Source organism: Capra hircus, chromosome 7, assembly GCF_001704415.2.
Source record: "Capra hircus breed San Clemente chromosome 7, ASM170441v1, whole genome shotgun sequence".
Classification (NCBI taxonomy): Eukaryota; Metazoa; Chordata; class Mammalia; order Artiodactyla; family Bovidae; genus Capra; species Capra hircus.
Genome location: NC_030814.1, coordinates 96,116,747 through 96,140,399, shown reverse-complemented (window position 1 = coordinate 96,140,399; position 23,653 = coordinate 96,116,747). Strand labels below are relative to the sequence as shown.

At 50.5% G+C, this 23,653-nt stretch overlaps 1 long non-coding RNA gene across 1 annotated transcript; it reads right to left on the bottom strand.

Moving 5' to 3' along the window:
• LOC108636401 lies at positions 4,768 to 23,305 on the bottom strand. Its single transcript, XR_001918354.1, has 3 exons — positions 23,160 to 23,305; positions 17,841 to 17,926; positions 4,768 to 4,926 (listed from the first exon to the last, which is right to left on the bottom strand). It is a non-coding gene; the product is annotated as an uncharacterized LOC108636401 (long non-coding RNA).

Here is a 23,653-nt window from a genome sequence, read left to right as displayed (position 1 = left end):
TTTTTCCCAATGAGTTGGCTCTTTGCATAAGGCTTTGGCCGCCTGCCTATTCTAGGCACCTTGTTTAAGTGGAACCGTACAATGTTTGTCCTCTTGTGTCTAGTTTATTTCACTTAGCTTAATGTTTTCCAGTTCATCTGTGTTCTAGCACAGGTCACAGTTTCCTTTCTTTTTAAGGAAGGATAACATTTCATTGTATGGATGGACCACACTGTATGGATATAAGCAAAACTGCATTTTGTTTATCTGTTAGGTCTTTGATGGACAATTGAGTGGCTTCCACCTGTTAGCTCTTGTGGATTCTGCTGCTGTGAATCAGTTCAGTTCAGTCGCTCAGTCGTGTCCGAGGTGTATAAATGTCTGAGTCTCCATTTTCACCTCTTTTGGGTAGATCTGTAGAAGCGGGTTGCTAGATCATACAACAATTCCCTGATGGCTTTTGGAGCCCTGGCCATATTTTCCACGGTCTCCCCTCTTGAATCTCTCCTTTGCACCCACTAATCTGTTTTCTTTCTTTTTCTTTTTGGCTGCTCTGTGTGAGATGTGGGATCTTAGCTCCCTGACCAGGGATCGAACCCACGCCCCCTGCAGTGGGAGCGTGGCATCTCAACCACTGGACCTCCAGGGAAGTTCCTGCACCCACTGCTCTGGTTCCCCCCACCTGCCTGGCTGCTCCTTCTCTGTCTGCCGCTTCCTCCCCGTGTCTTTCACACACCAGGGTACCTCTCCTCCAGTCTCTATCCAAAAAACCCACCCCTCTGGCCCAGCTGGTCCAGGTTCCCCTGATTCTCCCCTGACTTCCCCAGCCGCCTTCCTGAAGTCACTCCCATCCCATCCCTTCCCGGGTGTCTGGACAACCTCTACCAACTCCCGTCTTCCTCTGCCACAGCCCCTAAAGTTTCCTTGCATCTCTGGTTTTCATCCTCCTGTGAATATAAACACATCAGGACAGCCTCTTGGCCTGGACTGGGTCCCCCCTCCTCTGTCTCCTGCATCTGGCCTCCCTCAAAGGAGGCAGAAGTGGGAAGCTGGCCAGGTCTCTGGGTGGAAGGGGAGGGTGGACGGCTGTGGCAGGTACAGTGAGGGAGGGGAAGGGAGGGGGAGGGAGGGGGAGGGAGGGGGAGGGAGGGGGAGGGAGGGGGGAGGGAGGGGGAGGGAGGGGGAGGGAGGGGGCTTCGTCCTTTGCTGGGGAACTTGTATCTTCCCTCCAACATTTCCTGGGTGAGATAGGGAGCCAGCCCACTAGGAGCCTCCCCGGGCATCTGCCCAAACATAGGTATGCTGGCCCTGACACCCCAGAGAGCGTGCCATCAACTCAGACTCCTGCTCCCTGGACCCTGGGGAGCCCTGGGGGATGGGTGCCTCCCCGCCCCCGCAGACCCAGAAGCGAGATGCCCCAGGAATTTCCACTCTATAAAAATGGCTAGCTGCGTGCAGATTTAAATAGTACACAGATCAACGCTTTTTTTTAAATGTAAATGGCTATTTATCTCCTTGTAGTTTAGGGAAAAAATAGCACACCCGAGCAAGTTTGCGTCTCTGGTTCTGTGTCATCAATGTAAAACCGGGAACGAGTTTCAAACAAGAGAGGAAAACAGAGACAGAGGGTTTTCTGATGGCTGGAAGGGTAGAAAGGCCTCCGTCAGGGTTCGCATCCTTGATGTAGCTTTTGTTAGCTCAGTGTGACCTAAGGCAAGTTTCTAACCCTCTCTGGGCCTCAGTCTTGTCGTCTCTAAAATGGGTGCCATTTTGCCTTCTTTTGAATGTATTTTCATCTGCTCATGTAGTTATTTTTGCCTATGCTCATGCAGTTATTATTGCTGTGTGGGCTTTTCCTTAGTTGCAGCTCTGGGGCCTCTCACTGCAGTGGCTTCTCTTGCTGCAGAGCACAGGCTCTCGGGGGCTTGGACTTCAGCAGTCGCGGCTTGTGGGCTCTACAGCACAGGCTCAGTGGTTGTAGCGCACAGGCCAAGTTGCTCCGCAGCCTGTGGGATCCTCCCGGACCAGGGATCAAACCCTTGTCTCCTGCACTGGTGGGTGGATTCTTCACCATTGAGCCACCCAGGGAAGCCCTATGTTGCCTTTTTGTGGGATTGCTGGGCAGGTGAAATGAGATGATGTTTACATCTTGTAAGCCCTTGATCAGTGGAAGCAGAAATGGGGTTGGCCAAAAAGTTCATTTGGGTTTTCCTATAGCATCTTACGGAAAAACCTGAGCAAACTTTTTGGCCAAGCCCATATTATAGTGATTGTTTTTAATACTTCAGGAATCAGGGATCTTCCTCTGGGGCCCTGCCAGATGGGGCTAATTGGAGTAGACCGATGATTAAGCTCTGCAATGACAGTCAAGTATGAGTGAATGTTCTAGAAAGTAGAAAGTGGGCCAGAAAGAACAGGAAGGGACAGTTGACTCTGGAGGGACAAGAATTCTGGACTGGAGTTCTACTTAGGAAATCCCTTTTTTGTTATTATTTTTTAAAACTTTATTGTTTTAAGTTTGAAAAATTTGATTTATTCTAAGCCAGATCATACAGAAAATCCCTCGTTTAAGATGGACAAACCCCTGGGGTAATCACTGGTGTACAAAATCTACTAAGGATAACTCAATTAGGACAGGTTAGACCGTCTTTAGACAGCTTCCATAACCAAAATTAAAGCCCCCAAACTGTATTTCCAATCACATAGTGTCTATGTGACAAGCAAGTGATTTCTTGAACTGGCTATATAGGTCGATGTATATAGCCAATTGCATATACTTTAAAATAACCTATATCTTACCTGCATATATATATATACACACACATACTTTCATTAAAATGCATGTATATTTCAATGAAAAGTCCTACTAAATGTAAAAAAAGATAGGAAGGAAGGAAGAAATCAGGGAGGGCTTCCTGCAGGAAGTGACAGTGAGGGATACCCTGAGCAATGAGCAGGAGTTAACTAGGCGGAGGATCTGGGTGAGGTCATTCCAGGCATTAAGAGAACAGGATGTTCAGAAGCCTGCAGGCTTCAGAGTTCAGGATGCCTTCCTTCAAATTGGCAATATTTCCTTTTGGCTGGAGGTGTGTGTGTGTGTGTGTGTTTGTGTGTGTGTGTTGGGGTGGGGGGGATGGGGCTGGATCAGCAGGCCTGGGAGCCCAAGGAAGGATTTAATCTCTAAGTCCCCAACAGTAGTGGTAGGGAGGCTGGGGGAGAGGAGGTGGTGATTCCCCTTCAGAAATATGACGCAAGATGAAAGAGCCCAGATGGGCCTGGAGCAGCGAAGACGCCTGTGCAGATCACCTGGGTGAGCAACTATGGTGGCCTCCACCAGGGCAGTGGAAAGGCAGGGACAGACGGGGACAGAACTGAGAGCTGTACAGGTCTGATGCTCACAGGGCTTTTGGACAGAAGGGGCAGGGACATCGCCATCTGCTGCCTCCAGCTCTGGTGGCCAACGAGATGAGGACGAGGATGTGGGTGGCAGGGCTTCTTTGGAGGTGGTAGGTGCTCACCAAGCACACCCAGGGCACCCTGCTTCCCCAGATGCGTGGTCTCTCCATCACCACGCTAGCTGCCCAACTGCCTGCTGCCCACGGTCCCTATTCCAATATATGCAGAGCCCTGGAAGGCTCTAGGGCTAAGCCTGAGTCACAGTTCTCTTCATTTACTCTAGATTCTTCCAACACCGAGGCAAATTCTCTCCCTGCTTGGACCCCAGTATGCTTTTCTACAGAATAAGGGGTGGACTTCCCTGGTGGTCCAGTGGTTAAGATCTGCCTGCCAAAGCAGGGGACACAGGTTCCACTCCTGGTCCAGGGAAGATTCCACCTGCTGTGGGGAAACTAAGGCTGTGAGTCACAACTACTGAAGCCGGAGCACTCTAGGGCTCGTGTTCTGCAACAGGGAAGCAATGAGAAGTCTGTGCATCACAACTCGAGGGCAGCCCCCAGTCGCCACAACTAGAGAGAGCCCACACGCAACAATGAAAATTTAGCACCGTCTTGATCAATCAATAAATAAAATTTAAAAAACGACAAGGGCAGATACACAGAATTCCCTGTATATGGTTTGACTATAATGAAACCTCTTTCCTTAGTGTGGTGGGTGGTCCAAAATGCCGCCCAGATTCCCCCTTCGGTGAGGATGTGTTGCCCCAGATGCTGAGGGGTGGGTGGCTATCAGCAGATGGCTGTCAGCTGTCAGCCTCCTCCCAGGAAGTCATATCCCTTCCTGGGCAGTCCACAGGCCATGACTTATTGGTGTGGGGATGCAATGGCTTGGTCATCTCAGCCTAATTTGGGATGACTCTGCAGGGATGTTCTAGCTCAGAGCTCCTCGTGGGAGCTTTTCCTTCCTTCTTCATTGATCCATCTACCCACCCATGCACCCATTTAGCCACCCTTCCCCCTCCCTCTCTTCCTTTCTCCCCTCAATTCTTTCTTCTATCCACCCATTCATCTCTTCTGTCAGTCCTTCCATCCATCCCTATCCACCCATCTATCCATCTGTCCATCCATCCATCTCTTCTGTCAAAATGTCCTTCCATCCATCCATCCATCATCCACGTCTTCTGTCAATCCTTCCTTCCTTTCCTCCTTCCAGCCACCATCCCTCCACTCTACTCATCCCATGCTCCCTTTTCTTGTTCCATAAAGGATTTATTTCCTCACCTGTGGAATGGCATAATAACTACTCTGCTATGTTTTAATAATTCCCTGAAATATTGCACACAAAGTGCCTGGTAAAACGCAGGTGCTAAACAAAGTGTACTTGCTCCGCTGGAGTCAACTCCTGCCCATCTCGGCAGTCGGACACCTGCCTGCTCATCCTCCATGGCGGAGAAGTCTGGGTCCTCAGGCCTCCAGGGTCCACCGCTGCTCTTGGTGGCTGAATCTGCAACTCCAGAGTCAAAGGGCTGGACACATGGCTTGGGCTCAGAGCCTGTGGGAAAGGAGGGACAAGGTGTTAGAGCTGAGCTGTGAGGCCTGAAGAGTTGGGCCCCAATTTCTGCATCTGGGCCTGTTTTCTCATCTTTAAAATGGGGTGGCAGGGGAGGATGGTACCGATGATCTGTAAGCCAACATATATGCCACCACTCCCCATCACTCATCCTGAGCCTGGGGCAGACATTTCTGTTCAGGCACAGGGCTCTTTCCTCCTGAGCCACGCCCCCCTCAGAATTCTTCCCAGTGCATTATTTAAAATTTTTTATTTATTATTATTTTTGGTTGCACTGAGTCTTTGTTGCCGCATGTAGGCTTTCTCTAGTTGCAGTGAGCAGGGGCTTCTCTTTGTTGCAGTGCTTAGGAAGCCTAAGAGAAGCAGTAGCTTCTCTTGTTGCGGGCAACAGGCTTTAGGCATGTGGGCTTCAGCAGTTGCAGCCTGAGGGCTCACTAGTTGCGGTGTGAGGCTCTAGGGCTTATGGGCTTCAGTAGTTGCAGGACACAAGCTCAGCAGCTGTGGCTCGAGGGCCTTACAGCTCGGGCTTTAGTAGTTGTGGCACATGGGCTTAGCTACCCCACAGCGTGTGGGGTCTTCCCACACCAGGGATTGAACCCACGTCCCCTGCATTGGCAGATAGATTCTTAACCATTGGACCACCAGGGAAGTCCTGGACTGAGCCTTTCGCTGAGGGAGACACGGGCGTCCTGTCTCTCTCCCTCTGCCTCTTGCACGCTTCTAGAGCGTATCGTGCCTCCCTATTCGAATCCCCATGGAGGTGCCCCACCACCTGGAGGAAGAAGGTCGAATGTCTCAGCTCAGCCACTGATGTCCACCAGGATCCTCCTCTGTGCCTTGTCCCTGCCCCTTAGGCAGGACCCACTGCCTAAGAGCACCCTGTTCCTGTTCCAGGGACACCTGCCTGAAGACCTTATCCTACTCACTCCAGAAATGTCCATCCACCCTCCTCCCACGGTGCCTCTGTCCTGGGCATTGCCCTGCACTTCATTGCATTGTGTTATCTTGACCCCTGGACTCCTTTCACCCCTCCACGCCCCCTGCCATGACATCCCAGGTCCTGTTGAAGCTGGGGAGCTGGAAGAAGTGTGCGTGGAGGTGACAGCGGAGGAGCTGGGTGAAGGTGGAGGCAAGGAGAGACCAGTGGAGGTGGTACCTGGAGAGATGGACCAGCACGTTTGCGGTAAGAGCCAGTCAGAGCCCCGAGGGGCTGGGCTGGGGGTGGGGAGTGGGATGGCAGGGCCCTTGGGCAGTGCCAGCTAGGGCCTCCTTCACGCCTTAGCTCAGGTCCTCTGTGGCTGGGTGAGCCCATCTCCTGGCGTGCTGGGGACAGTCCTGGTTTATGCTGCTGAGTCAAGTAATGATGAACTTTCCTGGTGGTCCAGCGGCTAAGACTCCATGCTCTCAGGGCAGGGAACCTGGGTTTGATCCCTCTCTGGTCGGGAACTAGATCCCACATGCCACAATTAAAAGATTCTGTGTGCCACAACTGAGACCCGGCACAGCCAAAGAAATAAACAAACAAATAAATAAAACAAAACCTCCCACAGTACCATGGTTCTGCCCTCCAAAGGGTACCAGTGGGGTGTCCACTTTATGGCCACTCCGCCTATAACCCTGTGGCCAGCAGACGGGCAGAGATGATGCTGTCTTTTTCTATCCCAAAGTAGGATGAGCTGTCTGTATCCACTTACCTTTCTTCTCCTCCCAGCCGTGTATGTACAAACACTGCCCTACATTTTGGGGGGCATGACACTTGTATACTTTGGAGGGCTTTTTTTTTTTTTTAAGAAAAAGAGTGTGAGATTATGAATGCAAAATTACTGGGAAGTAGCAAGAACAGCAGAAAGCAGCCAAGACAAGAATAAATGCATTCCATAAATAGATGAATGAAAAGCTATTACATGGGTGTGAAAAACTTCAGGAGTTTGGAAAACATTTCGGAAGTTCTTCAAAAACTTAAGCATGGTATGACTCAGGAAGCTCAAACAGGGGCTCTGTATCAACCTAGAGGGGTGGGATGGGGAGGGAGATGGGAGGGAGGTTCAAAAGGGAGGGGATCCATGTATACCTGTGGCTGACTCATGTTGAGGTTTGATGGAAAACAGCAAAATTCTGTAAAGCAATTATCCTTCAAAAACAAAAAAAAATAAAAAATAAAAACTTAAGGACCTCCTAGGTGGTCCAGTGGTTAAGAATCTGCCTGCCAATGCAGGGGACACAGGCTTGATCCCTGGTCTGGGAAGATCCCACATGCTGCAGAGAAACTAAGCCCATGAGATGCAGAACCACTGAAGCCCTCACACCCTACAGCCTGTGATCCACAGCAACAGAGGCCACTGCAATGAGAAACCCGTGCACCTCAGCTAGAGAGAAGCCCCCACTTGCTGCAACTGGAGAAAGCCTTGGAGCAGCAACAAAAATCCAGGGTGACCAAAAAAAAATTGGTGAAAACAATCCAAATGTTCATAAACAGATGAATAGATACACAAAATGTGGTCCATCCATACAACGGAATGTTTTTCAGTCATAATAAGGAATGGGGGTAGTTCTGGGAATTCCCTGGAGGTCCAATGGTTAGAACTCAGTGCTTTAACTGCCAAGGAACTGGGTTCAGTCCCTGGTCAAGGAACTGCTGCTTCTGCTGCTGCTGCTAAGTCGCTTCAGTCGTGTCCGACTCTGTGCGACCCCGCAGACGGCAGCCCACCAGGCTCCTCTGTCCCTGGGATTCTCCAGGCAAGAATACTGGAGTGGGTTGCCAGTGGTCAGGGAACTAAGATCCCACAAACAAACAAATAAATAAAAGAAGAATAAAAAAGGGAGTGGAGTTTTGAAACCTATTATACCATGAATGAACCTTGTGACGTCGCAGAAGTCAGTTTACAAAATATCCCGTGTTAGTGGATTTCATTTATATGAAATGTCCAGAACAGGTGAATCTATAGGGGCAGAAAGTAGATTAGTGGTTGTCTAAGGCTGGGGAGAGGCTTCCCAGGTGGTGCTAGTGGTAAAGAACCCTCCTGCCAATGCAGGAGACACGGGTTTGATCCCTGGGTCAGGAAGATGCCCTGGAGAAGGGGATGGCAACCCACGCCAGCATTCTTGCCTGGGAAATCCCATGCACAGAGGAGCCTGGCGGGCTACAGTCCATGAGATTGCAGAGTCAGACACGACTGCAGCGACTTAGCATGCAAGGCTGGGGAGAAACGGGGAAATTTGGGGTGATGAATACAGGATTCAGATTTCTTTTGGGGGTGATGAAAACCTTCTAAAATTGACTGTGGTAATCGTTCACAACACTCCTATTTTTTTTTTTTTTTTGACCACACCACATGGCTTGTGGAATTGTGATTTGCCAACCAGGGAATGAACCTGGGCCCCAGCAGTGAAAGTGAAAGCAAGGTGTCCTAACCACTGGGCCGCTGGGGATTCCCATCACGGTATCTTCTAGAAACCACCACTGCTCCCCCAGCTACTCTCCCAGGTTGGTTTAGGGCCTCTGTTCAGCTGCCCTCATTCAGCCCTGCATCTCCCATGAGGCAGCTTCTATGACTCAGGGAGATGTTGGAACAAAACAAGCAGGCTGTGAAGGACGAGAAAAGCCAGATGTGGGGTGAGTCCTGGAGGCTGATGGCAGCTTGGAAAAGGAGGGAAAGACTCCCCGAGAGGCAGTTCCATCCCTTGGCCAAGATCCCAGGGGGCCTCAGGACAGGCTGCTGGGTGCCTGCTTTCCTGGATGGGGGCTTCACGGAGGCTTGAACCTCCTCCTTGCATCTGCGACCCTGCAGGGCTGGGACCCAAAGGCTGAAGGTAACAGTTGATTCTTTGGATGGATGCTTCTGACCCTGGAGGGTGTGGCTTCCCTGGTGGCTCAGATGGTAAAGAATCTGCCTGCCAGTGCAGAAGATGTAAGCGAGGTGGGTTCGATCCCTGGGGGAGGGCGCAGCAGCCCACCACAGTAACTGTTCTTGCCTGGAGAATCCCACGGACAGAGGAGCCTGGCGGGCTGTAGTTCATGGGGCCACAAAGAGTTGGACACGACTGAAGCAACGGTCACTTCACATCATTTCTGATCCAGGAACAGGCTGAGCCCGACCCTGATGACAGAGTCCATTCTGATCTCCGCGTCACATGCTGAGCCTCAGTCTTTGGGTCCCAGACTGAATCCCTGTCCCAGCGTCATCGACTGAACCTCAGTCCTGGTGTCATACGCCAAGCCCTGATTGTGGCGTCATAGACTGAGTCCCAGTACTGGACTCATGGACTGAGCTCCCATCCAAGAGCTTCGAGCTGTTCCCCAGTCCTCATCACACACTAAACATTGACCCCAGGCACACTGAGCCCGGACTCTGAAGTCACACTCTGAGCCTTGGTTCTGGTGACAGATTCTCTCAAGCTCCAGAATCTGTCTTCAGTGGCCTCCGGTCACCACTGCCTGATATTCCCACCTGCAATCCAACCTCAAGCTGTCAAGACCAAACTCCTTGTCTTCCTTTCTCCTTCGGGGTCTTTGTATCAGTGTGACTGTAGTGTCTCCCCAGTGACCCCCACCAGAAACCCGAACTCGAGCCTTGCCTCCTCCCAACCCCTCAGGACACCAAGCCTTGTCAATTCCCCCCCCCCCCAACAATGTTTCTCCACTCAGTCCTCTTTTTAAAAAAAATTTCCACTTATTTAGCTTTATTTATTCATTTGGCTGTGCCAGGTCTTAGTTGTGGCATGCAAACTCTCAGGTGCAGCGAGTAGGATCTAGTTTCCTGACCAGGGATCGAACCCAGAGCCCCTTCACTGGGAGCACAGTCCTAACCTCTAGGCCACCAGGCAGTCCCTCCATCCTTCTTTTGTTTCGCCTCTGACATGCTCTTAATATCAGCTTCCATTATGCTCTATCTGGGTTTCCCAGATGGCTCAGCATTAGAGAATCTACCTGCCAATTCAGGAGACCTGGGTTCAATCCCTGGGTCAGGAAGATCCCCTGGAGGAGGGCATGGCAACCCACTCCAGTATTCTTGCCCAGAGAATCCCATGGACAGAGGAGCCTGGTGGGCTACAGTTCACGAAGTTGCAAAGAGTCAGACACCACTGAACGACCGAGCACGCACGCACACACACACCCCTTTTCTACTTCTGGATGTACTTTAACTGGACCACTTGTTCACTTCTAGACCAGGAGTTTCACAGGCCAAGTCTGGCTCAACACCTGATTTTGTAATTAAGATTTTAGTAGCACACAGCCACACCTATTCATGCACCTTGCTGTCTATGGGTGCCATCGTGCTACGATGCCAGTGTCCAGCAGGTGCCTCAGAGGCCACATGGCCTGCAAAGCTGAAGGCATTTACTCCCTGGCCCTGTACAGAAAGGGTTTTCTGACTCCCACTCTGCAGTCCATGGGGGCAAGTTCTGTATCCAACCCACTTTTACATCCCCCAAGTCTCTTGATCAGTTCGAATATGTCTTGCTTCATGCTGAGCCTGTCACATTCTTTCCATTCTTCTATCTTAACAACAACCCTCTGAGTCCCCACATTATGGAAGGAGAAACTGAGGCTCAGAGAGGTGTACTGACTTGTCCAAGGTCATACCAGGCTGTCAAGAGGCAGAGCTGACGGGAAGCCAGGTATTTCTTACTCCAAAGCAAGGGCTCCTAGTTAGTCGCTCAGTTGTGCCCAGCTCTTTGCAACCCCATGGACTGCAGCCCACCAGGCTCCTCTGTCCATGGGATTTTCCAGGCAAGAATGCTGGAGTGGGTTGCCATTTCCTTCTCCAGGGGATCTTCCCGACCCAGGGATTGAACCCAGGTCTCCTGCACTGCAGGCAGATTCTTTACTGACTGAGCTAAATGGATAGATGGGTGGATAAATGATTAGATGGAAGGGTGGATGGATGAATTGGATGAATTGTTGGATAGATGGTTGTTGGCTAGTTGGCTAGTTGCTTGGCTGTCTGGCTGAAGGGAAAGTTGTCTGGCTATATGGTTGGATGAATGGATGTTTAGATGGGTGGATGGTTACCCACATGGATGAATGGCTGGTTAGAGGGAGGGAGGGATGTGTAGACGCATGGGTGGATGGTGACTGGATGGCTGGTTGGATGGATTAATGAGTAGATGTTTAGATGGATAACTAGTTGGATGGTTCTTTGGATGGACAGGTGGATGGATGCCTAGATACAAGGATGCATGGATAGATAGTTGGCTGTCTCTCTGGTTGAGTAGATGAATGGGTAGATGGTTAGATGGATGGATGGATGAAAACATGGATACATGGAGGCATGAATGGATAGTTGGTTACCTGACTGGTTGGATGGATAAAAAAGTGGATGGTTAGATGGATGCATGGATGGATGAATGGATGGATAGTTGGGATAAGTCGTGTGGCAGTGTCCAGCAGCAGTGATTGCTCTGCATTCTGGAGATGGTATTCCTAGGGGATGAGGGTGGGGAGAGCTCTAGATGGAAGGAGGCAGGACTGTGGCAGAGAAGCCAGGCAAGAAGGAAACCAAGTTGAGATACAGAATGTACGCATGATAAACATGCTTATCATATACTAGGGGAAGAGTGGGAAAAGTGTGGCCAAAATGAGTAACTGAGCAACCGAGGGAAAGGGCCAGCGGGACTCTGCCCTGCTGCAAATCCCAACCCCCCTTTCCTAGCCTTGTCTGGCTCCCCACATCTACTCCATTATTTTCCCAGGAGGCCCCATCTGGTGCCCAGACAGCCAGTTATAGAGCATAAGAGGAGGGCGCAGAAAGGCTAGAGATGGGAATGACATGGTTAGGGAGCCCCTTTCTGCGCCGCACCCCCAAACTTCTCTCTAAGGAGCCGCCTAGCAGCTTGGATTCAGGTTCTAGGCAGCCTCTTACACCAGCAGCCCCTGCAGCCCTGGCCATAAAAGGGTTTAAGAGTTGCCACTGGTTCCCACAGCTCACTCCCCAACCTGCCAGCCTATAAATCATAGCTTCAACCTGCCCAGGGTGGGCTGGGAGGCCAGGAGTGGCTAGACCTTCATAAGGATATGGGCATCTTTGTGATCTGTGGCTGATACCCTAATTCTTTAGCATAGCCATCCACTAGTGGATTTTAAAACTCTCTGCAAGCCCCCCCACACACTCACACTGGTAGCTTCCTTCACTGCCCAGAACACACCCCAGAGGTGGCCTTGGAACAGAACGGGTTTCAAAGCGTGGCTCTTTCAGCATATACTTGCTGTGTGACCTTGAGTTCATTACGCCTTTCTGAGTGCAGCTTCACAAGGGCTCAACAATCGGCAGCAATTTCTACCACTATGACTGTTCTCCTATTGCCTCCCAGTCCCCAGGCCACCCTCTCCCTCCCCAGCCCCAGCCTCCAGGTCCCCTGCTAGTCCTATCTCCTCCAGCAGAGTGCCTGACACACTACAGGTCCTCAACCAGAGTGTATGTCATGAAGAAGCAAATAGGTCTTATCCATGGCTCGTCTCCTGCACGGAAACTCACTCACCAACAAGTACCCGGCTTAGGCAAGGGGTAGGGGGAGTTCCTATCACACAATCCCCCTGTGCCCCGTGGCCTCGGACACTATCTGGCTATCTTCCAGGACTAAACTCCTGCTGAGATTTAAGAAGTGCCTTTTTGCAAAAGCAATTCACCCAGACCTTGGGGGGATATGACACAAGAGTCTCTCCAGCTCCCAGAGGTAAACTGAGGTCCTGGGACCCAGTGGGGGGTGCTACCAGCCAATGTGTATGTGTGTGTGTATTCCAGGGCGTGTCTGCTCGAATCTCTGGATGTCTCAGACCTTCCTCTTGCTGCCTCCCTGAGCCTCTGTCCTGCACCCACCCGGGGAACAAGTCGCATCAGGAACCCCCAGGAAGCCACCAGGCTGCCCCAGGTCTAGAGTGAATTGTCTGTCCACAAATTTACCTTCCAAGACACCCTCCTGGCAGAGCTTGGGGAGACGTCTCCTCTGAGACAAGAGGCACCCCACAAGTCTGGGATGTTCCATGGGGGCCCTGGGGAAGCAGAGATCATCTGGGGCTGGCTCAGGCAGTGTCTATACCCTAGGCTGAGAAAAGGCTTGGAGTGGGATGGTGGGCAGCAGGCTGTCCAGGGAGCCTGGGTGGCCAGTGCCCACTACTCACTGCATGCCCCCTTACCTCTCTTAAAGGCCCACCGCTTCAGCCAGAACTTGGAGAGAGCCGGCCAGGAGTGGTTGAGCGCTGAGCTGGCCATGGGGGCCGTGCGTGCGAGCGTGTGAGTGAACGGCAGGATGAAGAAGGCGCTCGGCCGGGAAGCCCTGCCAGGACAGGGCTGCCAGCAAGAGGGGCGGAGACTGTCTGCAGGGGCTGCCAGACACATCAGCTGATGGCAGCTTGGGGCTGGGGCAGGGGGCAGGGGAGGCAGGACTGCAGCCCTGGGGGAGGCCGAGTACTTAGCACTACCCCACACCTCCCTTGCCCTCTAGGCCTCTCAGCCTGGCTGTATTAATACGAGACATTCCCAGGAGGAGCAGAAGAGAGCAGCGAGGGAGTCCTCAGGACACAAGCATAGCCTGGGTCCTGAGGTGGGTGGGCCTGGGCATGCGTGGATGTCTGAGTGTTTGTGTATGAGTGTTTGTCATTGTCTCTGCTTTTGAGGGCTTCCCTCGCGGCTCAGATGTTAAAGACTCTGCCTGCCATGCAGGAGACCTGGGTTTGATCCTTGGGTCAGGAGGATCCCCTGGAGAATGGGATACCACTCCAGTATTCTTGCCTGGAGAATTCCATAGACAGAGGAGCCTGGTCGGCTACAGTCCAGGGGGTCACAAAGAGCTGGACACGACTGAATTGACTTAGCAGCCACACACTGTGCTTTCGACAGTGCATTTGTGTGTCAGCTTCCCAGGTGATGCAGTGGTGAAGAATCTGCCTGCAACGCAGGGGGTGCAGCGATCTGGGTTTGATCCCTGGGTCCAGAAGATTCCCCCGGAGGAGGATATAGCAACCCAATCTGGTATTCCTGCCTGGGAAATCCCATGAACAGAGGAGCCTAGTGTGCTGCAGTCCGTGGGATTACCAAGAGTTGGACACAACTGAGTGAGTGTGAACATAAAGTCCTTTTGTGTGTCAGCACATAGTGTGTTTTTAAATCTTGAGTGTCAACTTGTCTATGGGGGTGTGTGTATTTAGGGGAGTTTATATAAATGTTTCCCCCTAGTTTCATTGAGGTGTAATTGACTGACATCACTGTGTAAGTTTAAGGTTTGCATCATAATGACTTAATATATTGTGAAATGATTAGTGCAGTAAATTTAGTTAGCATCCACCAACTCATAAAAAGTGAAGTCGCTCAGTCGTGTCATCAACCCATATAGATACTAAGAGAAGTCATCAACCCATATAGATACCAAGAAAAGAAAAAATATGTTTTTGTTGTTGTTGTTGTTGTTCTGATGAGAACTTGTAGGATTTACTCTCCTGGTTGGTGGTTAGTTTAGTTGCTAAGTTGTGTCCATCACTTGGAACCCTGTGGACTGTAGCCCGCCAGGCTCCTCTGTCCATGGGATTTCCCAGGCAAGAATGCAGGAGTGGATAGCCATTTCCTTTTCCAGGGGGTCCTGCCAACCCAGGGATCAAAGCCACATCTCTTGCCTCTCCCGCATTGCGGGTGGATTCTTAACTGACTTAGCCACCAGGGGAGCATATACGCCATGTAGCAGTGTTAACTGTAGCCATCATGTTGTGCGTTACATCAAAGATCTACTTATCTTACAGCTGGAAGTTGGAACCTTTTGACCAACTTCATCCAGTTTCCCCACCCCACCCCCTGTCTCTGGTAACCACAAATCTGATCTTTTTTTCTATGAGATTGGCTATCACCGTTTTTTTTTTTTTTTTAAGTTCCACATATGAATGAGATCACATAGCATTTGCGTTGAGAACTTATGTATTTCATTAGCATAATGCCTTTAAAGTCTATCCATGTTGTTGTAACAGGCAAAATATCCTTTTCTTAAAATATGGCTGAATAATATTATCTATGTGGTTTTTAAAATCTCTGTGATCCTCTGTATGTGTTTGTGTGGGATGGGTTCTACATGGCTCACCTGGGACTTGGGGAGATCTGCTTCCAGTATTTGGGGGAGAGCTTGGTATTGGCCTGGGGTTTCCTTGTGTCTACAAGTCTGTGACTTTATCTGGAAGTGCATCTGTGCGGATGACAGCCAGCGCCTGTTCATACAAGTGCTGCCCCCTGGTGGTGGAATCTTCCTCACTTCAGTTCATTTCAGTTCAGACACTCAGTCGTGTCCGACTCTTTGCAACCCCATGAATAGCAGCATGCCAGGCCTCCCTGTCCATCATCAACTCCCGGAGTTCACTCAGACTCACCTCCATTGAGTTGATGATGCCATCCAGCCATCTCATCCACTGTCGTCCCCTTCTCCTCCTGCCCCCAATCCCTCCCAGCATCAGGGTCTTTTCCAATGAGTCAACTCTTCCCATCAGGTGGCCAAAGTACTAGAGTTTCAGCTTTAGCATTAGTCCTTCCAAAGAACACCCAGGACTGATCTCCTTTAGAATGGACTGGTTGGATCTCCTCGCGGTCCAAGGGACTCGCAAGAGTCTTCTCCAACACCACAGTCCAAAAGCATCAATTCTTCGGCACTCAGCTTCCTTCACAGTCCAACTCTCACATCCATACATGACCACAGGAAAAACCATAGCCTTGACTAGACAGACCTTTGTTGGCAAAGTAATGTCTCTGCTTTTGAATATGCTATCTAGGTTGGTCATAACTTTCCTTTCAAGGAGTAAGCGTCTTTTAATTTCATGGCTGCAGTCACCATCTGCAGTGATTTTGGAGCCAAAAAAAATAAAGTCTGACACTGTTCCCACTGTTTCCCCATCTATTTCCCATGAAGTGATGGGACCAGATGCCATGATCTTTGTTTTCTGAATGTTGAGCTTTAAGCCAACTTTTTCACTCTCCTCTTTCACTTTCATCAAGAGACTTTTTAGTTCCTTTTCACTTTCTGCCATAAGGGTGGTGTCATCTGCATATCTGAGGTTATTGATATTTCTCCCGGCAATCTTGATTCCAGCTCGTGCTTCATCCACCCCAGTGTTTCTCATGATGTACTCTGCATAAAAGTTAAAGAAGCAGGGTGACAATATACAGCCTTGACGTATTCCTTTTCCTATTTGGAACAAGTCTGTTGTTCCATGCCCAGTTTGAACTGTTGCTTCCTGACCTGCATATAGGTTTCTCAAGAGGCAGGTCAGGTGGTCTGGTATTCCCATCTCTTTCAGAATTTTCCCAGTGTCTTGTTATCCACACAGTCAAAGGCTTTGGCATAGTCAATAAAGCAGAAATAGATGTTTTTCTGGAACTCTCTTGCTTTTTCGATGATCCAGAGGATGTTGGCAATTTGATCTCTGGTTCCTCTGCCTTTTCTAAAACCAGCTTGAACATCTGGAAGTTCATGGTTCATGTACTGCTGAAGCCTGGATTGGAGAATTTTGAGCATTACTTTACTAGCGTGTGAGATGTGAGCAATTGTGCAGTAGTTTGAGCATTCTTTGGCATTGCCTTTCTTTGGGATTGGAACGAAAACTGACCTTTTCCAGTCCTGTGGCCACTGCTGAGTTTTCCAAATTTGCTGGCATATTGAGTGCAGCACTTTCACAGCATTGTCTTTCGGGATTTGAAATAGGTCAACTGGAATTCCATCACCTCCACTAGCTTTGTTCATAGTGATGCTTTCTAAGGCCCACTTGACTTCACATTCCAGGATGTCTGGCTCTAGGTGAGTGATCACACCATCGTGATTATCTGGGTCATGAAGCTCTTTTTTGTATAGTTCTTCTGTGTATTCTTGCCACCTCTTCTGAAAAATTCCTGGCTGTCCCTTCTCTCTTCAGTGGCCTCTCAGCCTCCACCCTCCCTTCTCAAAGGGTCATCCACACTTCTGTCTTTACCGACACACACCTACTTGACTGCACCACCCCCTGAAGTCTTGTTTCCATCCCTTTCAGTCTTCCAGCTCTCTCTGGGGCTAAATCTGTAACAGGCACTTTTCAGTCTCACACTCATGGGGCAGGTCTGACCACTGTCTTCCTGAAATCCACCCCTCACAGGCCTCTTGTTTCTCTGTCTGTTCCTTCTCAGTCTCCCTTCTTGACTTGGCTCCTCTTCCTGTTTCTGCCTGACCTTTGAACTCTGTATATGCAGGGCTCTGTCCTTGGCCTCTTCTTGCTCTGCCCTCTGGCCTTGGTGACCCTCATCTGCACCTCCCTCATCACTTCCACTATCCTATTGGGTAGGTGTCACCTGAATCTTCAACCACAAAAATACATAAACACACACTCTACAGACGTCTCACACTGGCAGCCCAGTGGTTAAGACTTTGCTTTCCAGCGTAGGGGGTGAGAGTTCGATTCCTGGCTGGGGAACTAAGATCCCACATGCCTTATAGCTAAAAAACCAAAACATACAGCAGGCAGTATCATATTGACAGCAAACTCAATAAAACCTGTATAAATCCACATTAAAAAAAAGTGAAAGATACGCCACCATACTCGATACACCACTTCCCAACACACTCTCCAGCGCTTGCAGACAATGGCAAACACACACACACAAGCAGTCAGACAGATGCTAACAGATGGCTCAGTGGTAAAGAATCCACCTGCTACTGTGGGAGGTGCAAGAGACATGAGTTTGATCCCGGGGTCGGAAAGATCATCCCCTGGAGGAGGGCATGGCAACCCACTCCAGTATTCTTGCCTGGAGAATCCCATGGACAGGGAAGCCTGGCAGGCTACAGTCCATGAGGTCGCAGAGTCAAACACAACTGAGTGACTGAGGACAGTTATACACAAGCATCGAGATGCATACACAGAAATCCAGAGGAAAGCCCAAGGAGATTTTAAAAATTACCTCTTCTGCTGTGCTCCAGGTTTTAATTCCTCATCTCCCATCACTTTCCCTGGACAGACTGCAGATGCCTCTTGGATCTTTCAGACCTTTGGGTAGAGAGCAGATATGAGAACTTCAGGGAAATCAAAGGCAGTAAGAAGTTAGGAGGGGCCTTCATCAAACTGGTGGCAACAAAGGCAGGAGCTCAGAAACAGAGAAACATGGTGAGTCGAGCAGAATTAGAAATGGAGGATTGATAAAAATCTTATGTTAAAAATAAAACAGGAAGGACTTCCTTGGTGGGTTAGTGGTTAAGAATCCGCCTGCCAATGCAAGAGACACAGGTTCGATCCCTGGTCTACGAAGATCCCACCTGTCATGGAGCAGCTAAGCCTGTGAACCACAACCACTGAACCTGTGCTCTGGAGCCCAGGAGCCACAAGTACTGAGGCCTGCATGCTCTGCAGTGAGAGAAGCTGCTGCGGTGAGAAGCCCGTGTACCACAACAAAGAGTAGCCCCCGCTAGCTGCAACTAGAGAAAAGCTTGCATGCAGCAGCAAAGACCCAGCACAGCCAAAAACAAATGAATACATAATTTAAAATACTTAGAAAAAATACAACAGGGATAACCATTTCTAGTGATGGCAGGCTACCTTATTGCAGATTTACCCTTCCACCAGAAACAGCTTAAAAAAAAAAAAAAAGCTGGATAAAATCAGAAGGAAAAAAACACCCTCGGTTTGAAGGTGTTGTCAAACCAGGATTTGAGAGGTCAGAATCCTAGAAAGGTGAGGAGACATGATGCGGTGTTGTTGTTTTTTTTCCCCCCTCGCAAGCAAGTTGTTGATTTGAATGCAATTCTTCAGTGCAAAGCAGACCAGAGAGAGGGTCTGAATGTAGCTCCTGGCAATCTTCTGGGGCTGGAGAAATAGACCCTGGAAGTCAAGGATCACAAAGATGGAGTCATCAAAAACTTCATTCTAGGAGCAGGGAGCGACGAGAAACAGATCAACCTTCACCCAGAATAAAATCCAGCTTCAACTCAGCTTAATTTCTGATTAGACTGATGTCACCTGCCTTTGGGGGCTTCTCAGGTGGCATAGTAGTAAAGAATCCACCTGCCAGTGAAGGAGACGCAAGAGACAGAGGTTCGATCCCTGGGTCAGGAAGACACCCTGGAGGAGGAAATGGCAACCCACTCCAGTATTCTTACCTGGGAAATCCCACGGACAGAGGAGCCTGGCGGGCTACAGTCCATTGGTTGCAAAGAGTCGGATACGACTGAGCAACTGAACATGCACACAACACCCGCCTTTACTTTCACTATCTGCCAGAAGCAAAAGCAAAACCTCTCTGGAAGGAAATAGCACCATGAAGAACTCACCAATCAAAAGTTGAGGCATGTCAGAGAATAGGATCTCATGAACTACAAGTAGAAGAAAGACAATAGCAACAAACCCACAGAAGATACAGACACTGCAAAGGAAAGCAAGGTGGAATACGGCACAGGGATGGCTTGGTCTGGTGTCAAATGTCACAGGAAAGGGATATTTTCAGCAATCCCCTCCACAGACAGGATCAGGTATACCTACTTAGTAGAAAGTTATGATGTACGGCCATCCCTCTATATCTGCATGGGGTTGGTTCCAAGACAAAGGCATGAATACCGAAATCCTCCAGCGTTCAAGCCCCACAGTTGGCTCTCTGCATCTGTGGATTCAACCAACCCCAGCTCATAAACATAGCAGTCCACAGTTAAATATCACCTGTTGGGCTGATTGTGATGCTGTCAGGGAGGAGGAAAGCTGGGTTGATTTGCGTGGTGGGGGCTAGTCATTGGAGGCAGAGGTCCAATGACCTTGAATGTCTCAAGTTAAAGTTGTAAATAGCCCTTTGGCCTGCCAAAGGGTGGTCTTCTGGTTCCAGGTGTTAAAAAGATAATAGAAAGATCTGGAGGAGAGTCTGGATGGGGGTGAAGGGTATGGAGTGTGTTCCATCTTGATGGACGTAGCCGCCATATTGGTGGGGATGGCCTCCATGTTGGTGAGGGCATCTACTGTCTTGGTGAGGATCTCTGCCATCTTAGTGAGGTCTTTTACCACGTTATTGATGGTGACTGCCATCTTGTTGATGATACCCTCTCTTGACACAATGGTGCCCTGACTCCTAGAAAGGGCAGATTCCAGAGATACCTCCATAGCAGTGTATCCCATGAATCCATTAGTGAGCCCAGCAGAGATTGGCTGAAGCTGGAAGAACCAGCCAGCTGGTGTATGGTTAGGTAGGCTGATGGGCCTTGAGAGGGAGTGCCAACTAGAAGGCCATGTGTGTGGGTCATGCCAGCCCAAAGGCCAGGGATGAAGTAATAGCAACACAAGCTAACATTCAACAAGCGCTTATGTCATGCCAGCCACCACTCCAAAGGTTTTACATCAATAATTCTTTTACTGTTCACAATCATCCTATGGTGGCATGATGCTACTGATGCTTCCAGCATTCCCATTGTTCAGATGAGGAAACAAGACGCAAAGAGGGTAAGGAACAAACATCTTAAACACAGCTTCTTCCCAAGTCATATCCAACCCCTCATTAAAGCTGAAATCAGCATGTTGTCCCGGATTCCCCAGGGGCTTGAGCCACGTCTAGAGTCACCAAATGGTCCCCAAGTCCTGACCCCAGTCCTCTTCCATATGCACATGAGGGGATGCATATATCCCCTCACTCCTGAGCCTCCCTCCAGCCCCTCATCCCACCCCTCTAGGACATCACAGAGCACTGAGCTGAGCTCCCTGAGCTCTACAGCAGCTTCCCACTAGCTAGCTACTTTACGCCTGGTTCTGTATATTTGCTGGGCTTCCCTGGTGGCTCAGTGGTAAAGAATCTGCCCGCCAATGTCGATCCCTGGGTCAGGAAGATCCCGTGGAGAAGGAAATGGCAACCCACTCCACTATTCTTGCCTGGGAAATCCCATGGACAGAGGAGCCTTGGAGGCTACAGTCCATGGAGGCACAAAAGAGTTGGACACAACTTAGCAACTTAACAACAACAACTGTGTGCATGTCAATGGCACTCTCTAAATTTGTCCCAACTTTTCCTTCTCCCCCTGTGTCCACAAGTCTGCTGTCTATGTCTGTGTCTCTATTACTGTCCTACAAATGGGTTCATCAGTACCATTTTCTAGAATCCATATATATATATATATACATGCATTAATATGTTGCTGTTCAGTCAATAAGTCGTGTCTACTCTCTGAGACCCCATGGACTGCAGCACACCAGGTTCCCTGTCCTTCACCAACTCCCGGAGCTTACTCAAACCCATGTCCATTGAGTCGGTGATGCCATCCAGCCATCTCATCCTCTGTCGCCCCCTTCTCCTCCTGCCCTCAATCTTTCCCAGCATCAGGGTCTTTTCCAATGAGTCGGCTCTTTGCATCAAGTGGCTAAAGTATTGGAGCTTTAGCTTCATAATCAGTCCTTCTAGTGAATATTCAGGGTTGATTTCCTTTAGGATTGACTGGTCTGATTGCCTTAATTGGCTGCCTTAATATGTGATATTTGTTTTCCTCTTTCTGACTTACTTCACTCTGTATAACAGACTACTCCCTGCATTCTTGATGGAGATTGACACTCATGACTAGTCCCTCTTTCTAGATGTGACTCACAGAGTCTCTACAGATGCACACGTGTGGCATGGGTGGAGAGTGCTCAGGATAGCCAGGCTGTGGGACAGGGACAAAATACGAGATAATGGGCAAGGTGGACAGTGTTTCAGAGTGCGTACTGTATGCTGGGCACTGAGTCATGCCCTCACATGTAAGATCCACAGCAACCCTTCTATGGAGGAGCACAGACAAAGCCAGAGCAGTGAGGACACATGCCTACAGCCATGCAGACACAGGGGGAGTGCGGCTCTGAACCCACAACTGGCCGACATAGCCCATCCTTCCATCCACAGCAGTACTGAGCGCTGGCAGGTGTCTGGCCCTGTGTCGGGGCTTGGGAGGTGGGGTGGGGGCACTGTCCCAGACAGATATACTGATGGGTTTGTGGTTGATATTCCACTGGTGCTTCAAGGTCCAGTGAAAAGCCTACCTCTGCCAGGAAGTCCTCCCAGATGGGCTCACTCACACCAGTGGCCAGGGGGCTCAAGGTGCTTGGCAGTGGGGGAAGCGCTCCCTTGGCTACCAGTGGTTGTTAAGCTTTTCCTTAGGACCACGGGTGACCTGGCCAGTGGAACTCTCTGAGGAGCCTCCGCTCTCTGAGTACAGCATTCGAGGCCTTTTCCAATGTGCCCCTAGCCTAACCTCCTCCCTGGCTCCAGGCTTCCACTCTAAATCCACCCCACTCCTGGTTGCTTCTGGGCCACCTTCCCAGACCCTGATGGCCGTGTTGGCCCTGGGGCCGGGAGGAAGCAGCAGGCCTGGGTGTGCCCTTTCAGAAACCACATCCTTTCTACCCAACCTCACCCCACCCCAGGCAGCTGGGCGTGAAGGCTCCTGGTGGAGGCCAAGGTGGGACTCGGGGCGCCTCTCCAAGTGGAGGGCTCCAACCAGGAGGACTGCCTGGGTGGTGGGACCTCCTTTGATGACCTTGGAAGACTAGGATAAGGATGTCCTCAGCACTGGCGCTCGGACATCAGTCATCAGTGGGAGTTTGTTCTGAAAGTCAGACACCCCCAATGCCAGTCTCTGGATTATGTTTCAGGGAGGTCTGAGACCTCTCGGGGGCTTCCAGGGTGGCTCAGTGGTAAAGCAATCCATCTGTCAATGCAGGAGGTATGGATTTGATCCCTGGGTCAGGAAGATCTTCTGGAGGAGGAAACGGCAACCCACTCCACTATTCTTGACTGGAGAATCCTATGGACAGAGGAGCCTGGCGGGCTGCAGTCCGTGGGGTTGCAAAGAGTCGGATATGACTGAGAGACTAAGCAGAGCACACACGTACCTCTCTTCTCACCCCGCATCCCTAGTTTAAGAACAGAAGCATCTCTGACTGACTTTGCCTCAGGGAGCCTAATCCCATCTCCCAATTTATCCCCTGTTCCTTGTCCCCTGAGCAGACTTTGGCTACAAGGGGGCCATCCTTCTGTCTTGCTCTATTACTGCTCATGGGCCCCAGCTCACTGAGTTGACTTCTTAAAATCACAGACATTTGCAGAGCAAAGACTCAAGTCAAACAGCCTCCTCAACCCACTCAGGAAGCAGGCTGACTAGAAGGTGGAGAGAAACTGTAGATGGGCTGTCTGCTGCCCCTGAGGCCCCCCTCCCACCACTGGCCACATGGCTGCTCTGTCCCTGTTCATCCATCTGTCCCGCACTCCCCAGGGATGGTCACTCACCAGGTGGAGCCTCGTCCTTGCTGCTGTGGGTGCCCCAGCTCTGCGTACTAGCTCCCGCAGCCCCCACGACCCTTGGCTAGGGCTCTGAGCTGGCCCCGGGGGAGCATCTGCGGGCCAGAGCCCGGGGTAAGCCACAGGGTGACCCAACTTTGCCCTAACTTCCTCTTCCTCAATCGCCTGCCTGCCTGGCTGGCGCCTCCACCACCCCCCGTCACGGGCTGAGGCACCGATGTGAGTGCAGCGCGGGACAGGGGTTTAGAAGAGGGGGCTCTCCCCCCTCTGCTCAGCAACACCCCGCCCCGTGCATGCAGCCATCCTGAGAGGGGGGGAGTAGACTAGCGATGTGGAGGGGGGCCTCAGCGCTCTCCCCACCCCTCACTTCCTGTGGAACCCGCTGCCAGAGATATAGAGGGCTGGGGCCTCACCCCAGCACGTGGGACACGCCAGTCATGTGCATCCACAGAGACACAGGCACTCACGCACACGCACGGCAA